The sequence below is a fragment of the Alnus glutinosa genome, chromosome 8 (assembly GCF_958979055.1).
Source record: "Alnus glutinosa chromosome 8, dhAlnGlut1.1, whole genome shotgun sequence".
In the NCBI taxonomy this organism is placed as follows: Eukaryota; Viridiplantae; Streptophyta; class Magnoliopsida; order Fagales; family Betulaceae; genus Alnus; species Alnus glutinosa.
Genome location: NC_084893.1, coordinates 16,874,724 through 16,880,723, shown reverse-complemented (window position 1 = coordinate 16,880,723; position 6,000 = coordinate 16,874,724).

Below are 6,000 nucleotides of genomic sequence, written 5' to 3'. Positions count from 1 at the left end.
ATTGTACATAGCAGCAGCTGGGTTCTTTGGCTTCTATTGTTTGAAAGTTTTTATTTTCATGTTCTTAATAAAATTTAGTATTTTCTTTTTAGTGATGAGTAGTTAATTCTTTTTAACTAAGGTTGAGGATGAAACCTCACCTTTGAAGAGCAACTATATTTTTATGAGAGAGTATACTATCCGATTTTATTTGGTTTAATATTTCAAATATTTTACTTCTTTTCAATTGTTGAGATAAATTCTTGGATATCTATTGTGATTTCTGGATACATGTGATGATTTGAGAATAGTCTCATTTAATTGATTGCTTGAATTTTTTATTCATCAAAACATTTGATATTCATTGTCTTTCGTTCTACAGATACATTTTATGATTTGGTTTAAACCGGATATCTTTTGTGATTTGTGCAAAGAACGGATTCATTGAATGATTTAATTAATTTTTGAAGCATAGTAGAATATACATAAAATTTTTACGGTGAAAACTTCGGACATGTATTAACGAACATGAGAATATGTTGCTGTAATTTGGTGGGTGTCGATTCTAAAACCTTAGTACATTTTCTTTCATTTTATTTTATTTTCTTTTCTTTTATTCACAAAACCTCAAAATTTGGAACTAGGTTAAAATAAAATTAGTTTAAATAGAAATTTATTTTTGCAACGCAATTCTCTATGGATTCGACCTCGCACTTGCACAACACTATATTGCAAACGATTCGTGCGCTTGCGAGTATTAAAATTTGCACATCAATGATAGGTATTAAATAGGGATGATAGTAAAAGCACGTCGAGCGGCTGTTTTTCTATCTTGTTACCCTCAAACCTCTCTCCCTAAGGTCAGGTTTGTTTCTACCTTACATGCTTGGTCAATACTATCCTTTTCATTGTGAAGCATGTTTGTTGTTTATCTTTAAAAAAAAAAAAAAAAAAAAAGGGTGGGTGGTGGGGATGGGATAAAGGATGCAGAGCTTTGTTGTTCCATTATATAAATTTCTAGATATCTTATGTATGTTTAATTGATGTCTCAGTTTCTGATGCATTTATTCATTTGTCTTTATATAACTGAGAGTTTTTCCTTGATATCTGCAAAGTTTCCCAATAGCATCCATACTAGATAGTTGTTTTTCTCTTGCGATGAAAAATGTGCACTATCCAAGGCTCCCCTAAGATATTTTTGTCTTTCCTCTGACTTTTAACTTCTGGATTTTTTTTAGAGAGATGTTTTTTTGCTAAGATGGTCAAATTGACCAACTCGCTAGTTGAACCTAGAGTCCATAAATTCTGACATTCTTTATATGTTGTAGCACCAAGTGATAAAAGGCATTCAAAACTGAATAAAAATGGATAAATAAAAAGATCCACTGCTTATGTATAAATCTGTTCTTGATCTTGCCCCTAAAGAAACAGTCAGTGACCACATCATTGCGAAAATAGACGGTCACTAAAGGACATAATAAAAGAAAAGTGTTGCAACTTAGGGGGAGTGTATCAGATGAAAGTAACAAGGCCCTAGCATAATAAGGTTTGACTTTTGACTGATCTAACATTGATTTTCTCTCTTCTTTGAAAAATCCGGGTGATTTAAGTCATATCAGTGAACTTCATACCTTATTGAGAAAGCCTTCACATACACACGTATTGCTTGAATTAAGTTTTCTATTGAAAAATGTCTTTCTGCAGGGAAATTCTTGTGCTTATTAAAACTTAACTCTCAATTATATCTTGGGATATTTTTGAAATGCTAATTGAACTGAGATATCAGTGTTATATACATGCGTGCTCTGGAAATTACTTAGAAAATATTTTTCTACTCTTTTTCCTCTCTTTTTCGGATTTTTTTGTGTGAAGCTTCCGGACGGTGTGTTTCGGGACGTCCGGACAGTGCTCCTGTATATCCGGATGGTGATTCTGGTTGTCCGAACGATACGGTTGATTCGTCCGGACGTCAATTCTTCTAGTCCGGACGGGCGTGTTTTTGCGATCTCCTACTTGGCACTCCGTCCGGACATCACTTAAGTTCCGTCCGGACAGTGAACCCTGTAGGGTTAAATTGTATTCTCCCCGCGCCGCAGCCTTCTCATTCGCCTCTTTTGGTTCTTTTTGTTGTGTTGTGCTTTTAAGTTTTTTTTATGCTTAAAATAGGTTGTTTTTGGGTTTCTATTATTTTGAGTTTAAAATGTATTATTGCTCAAAATAGTTTAGTATTTTGGGTTGAGGTTCTGCATATTTGGTTCTCAATATTGTTTGGATTGTGTTTCTTGATGTTGAAATTTCTGGATAGTCCATTTTACAGCTGTTATAATGCCCAAATGTTTTTTGGACTAACAGGAATTAATGCTTTCATGAATTTGTGTCTGTGATTTTTTTTTAGCCCAGGAATTATGTCTTCAGACGACTCTCATCCCCGTGTCAGGCAAAGAACTGAAGAGTCAGTTGCGGACATGTTGCACCGCATGCACTCACGACAAGTTCTATCAGAGCGGAATCTTCTCCGCGCCGATCTGAGAGATCCAGTGCTGCTTCGCATCGCTCAGATGCTTCTGGAGAACAACTGGGAGTATCTGTACAACTGTGCCTGCCCGAATTTTCCCAGACTGGTATGGGAATTTTATGGCCACATGATCGTCATTCAGGACCGAGGACTGATCATGCAGACTATGGTCAGAGGCCAGACAATTCTGATTGACCCCCAGCTTATCGGTTCAGTGATCGGGGTCCCTGTTCTCCCAGTCTCAGGCGTTCCTTTCCCTGCTGGTGATGAGACACCCATCATTGACTTTCTTCATGATTTTTTTGGGACGAGACCACAGAGAGAAGACAAGTCCCACTCCCAAATCAACATCGGTGTTTTTGCTCCTATGCACCGATTTTTAGTAAAGGTGGTTGTGACAAACCTTTGGCCTCTACCTCATCGGAGTGAGCTTACTCTTAATAAGGCCACCATTCTTTTTGCCATAGTGATGCAGACTCTTTTTTGCCTGTGCAAGCACATTTTGCATACTATGCTCGAGGTTCGCGATGAGAAGAACACAAGTCTGTCTTTTGGGTGTTTGATCACTCAAATTTGTCTTCAAGTCGTGACAGATATTTCATACTCTGAGCCTCGCTCACGGATTCCAGATCCCCTTGGCATACAGACTCCCATGAAGTCTAATGCTCAGTTGCGACACGAGGCTCAAGGCGGTGTTCCTCAGCCTCCACCAGTTCCCCCACCAGCAGCTGCATCATCATCCCAGGCTGTGCCCATTTCTTTTGATATAGAGGCTGCATTTACTCAGCTGATGTCATCCATGGGAGCTCTCTAGCGTGAAGTTAATCTTATTGGAGAGCATGTTGAACAATGTCAGATTGACATCAGGGAGTGCCTGCAGTATCATCACCCCAAGCCTGATGATGAGGACTGATTTTTTATTGTTCTTTTTGTTGTTTGATTGTATGTAAACAATTTTACATTTGTGCTGACATTTTGATGTAATTATCAAAACACTTATGGTTTTAATTAATACTTTGTTTACCCTTTGTCTTTGTGTAACAAAAAGGGGGAGTATTTTTTGGTTTTTAGACCAGGAATGTATTTTCAAACCGGTTAAGTGTTTTTGTCCCAGAATGTCTAAAGGGGGAGTTTGTTAGTTTTTTTATATTGGCTACATTCTGGATAAACAAAAACACTTTATGTAATGGTTGCAATTTAACAGGATGGTCGGTTTTCAATTCAGAATCTTCATGTATTCAGACAATGTTCAAATCAAAGAAAGTATCTGATCAGAAGCTTCTTGAAGATGTCTGTGAAGAGTCATTGCAAAATCTAAGACAAAAACAGCCTATTCTTGTGCAACCGTCCGGACGGGCCTTTGAAGGCGTCCAGATGCTCCTCAGTGTCCAACAGATAATGATGAGGACATCTGGACATCAGAGCAATACCGTCCGGATGCTAGTTCAATCAGTATTCAACAGGGAGTTGGATTTCAAAAGTCGACATTGTTTGGAAGTCTCTGCAAACCGTCCGGACGACGTGGCAGCACGTCCGGACGATGTCCAGTATTTCAGAATATTCCAGAGTTTTGTTCGAACGCGGAAATGATTTTTGTGAAGACCTTCTGGACGCTCTGTCAAGCCATCTGAACGTGAACCTGATAAAGATAGAATTACGCTGTTTCTAAAAGGATATTGCAGAAAACCGTCCGGATCCGGACGTGGCTAATTTCCGTCCGGACGCTCGCCAGCCAGAGCTCGGATCTCAGCAGTTTTAGGTTTCTTGTAAGCCTATAAATAGAAGGCTCTAGGCTTGTGTTTTGTACAGAATTCGATAGTGAATTTCATAGTGCTTTGAGAGGGTGTTTATGGAGAATCGAAGATCCGCTAGCTCTCAAGCCGTTACCGATGTGTGCTCAACTGTTTGTGTGAAGTCTATCTTAGGGGTCGGCCATAAGGTAAAGGAATCCATCAAAAACCCCTTCAGGTGGAAGATTTGGTTGGGAAGCGTTCACGATAAGCTTCGTGTCAAAGTTAAAGGTACGATTACTGCATAAGGGTATGTGAGTACGAGTGTCTTGTAACTAGCTTTGTTTTTGGATAGTGGATTTCCTGGGTTTGGCTGCCCCGGAGTGGTTTTTCTCTTCACAGAGTTTCCACTTCATAACAAATATCTTGTCTTATTTAAATTTCGTATTTAAGATATTTGTTTGCACACAAACACACACACTTGGTTTAAATTAGAAGTCAATAATTTTTTTCAGAACTCAAAGCCATAACCTCGACCCTATATCTGAAGATGAAGTTCCCTACTGAGAATAGAGTGGAGGAGGTTAGGGGTAACTAGTGGACGACTCATCAGTGCTACAATGTGACCCTAAAGGACCTTCTTGCGAAAGCAGACCCCGAGATGGGTGTAAGGAAGAAAAGTAGCAATTACAGAGCAGAGAGCTGGTCAAAGAATTGGAGGAATTTCCAATCCGTGACCCCGATAGGAAGATAAGGGTCGGGTCATAGTTACCAAGGGAATTGAAAGAGGAACTAGTAGCCTTTCTTAGGGACAACGGTGACATGTTTGCATGGAGCCTTGAAGACATACCGGGAATAAACCCCTTAGTGATAGTCCATAAACTGAATGTGGATCCAAACCACCGGCCGGTAAACTAGAAAAGAAGTTATGCGCTCGAGAGGAATCAAGTAGCCACAGATGAGGTAGAGAAACTACTCCAGGCCAGATTTATCAAAGAAGTATATTACACAGATTGGCTAGCGAACGTGGTAATGGTGAAGAAGTCCAGTGGCCAGGACTCTGCCCCTATTGAAGACGGGTCGGTAAATGAAGAAAAACTCCGGGATGGACATTTGATGCCCGGGGTTCATCTTCGCCCACAGGCCACAACAGATACGTGGCAAGAAAGTACCTCCACCCGTTGGCATTATCTGGAACATGGCCAGCCAAAGATAACAGAGCAACTTCTGGGTGATGTCCTGCAGAGGGAAGCGAAGACCGGAGAGAAGCATTTGCTTGTGAAAGCTAACGTCGACGAAGCCAGGTTACAGGATAGCACCAGAGTTTGCCGGGAAAGTGAAGATGTATCGACGAGGGAATGTCGAAGTTGTGCCTGAGGAACGCCTTGTCCGACACCATGTAGATGGATCGGAGCCCATGAACATACTCCAGGTTGGGGAGGGTAGCTGGAACCTCGTTCATTCGTGAATTCAAGGGACGTGAAGAATATCGAAGAACGTGCAGTTTGCATCACACTGAAAATTGTTGTAGTAAGTATAAATGATAATTTAAAAATATCTTTAAAAAAGGATATCGGTTGGGATGAGTTGAATATAATTTTTCTAAAAAAAATGCTAGACATTCTAACATTTTTTTTCAGAATTTGGTTTCAACCTGATGTGTCACAATCCTATGCGATTGTGGTACACTTTCTAAAATGATAGATTTTATGAAATTGTAACACATTATGTTGGAACGAAATTATGAAAAAAAATATTTAGATGTCTAGTACTTTC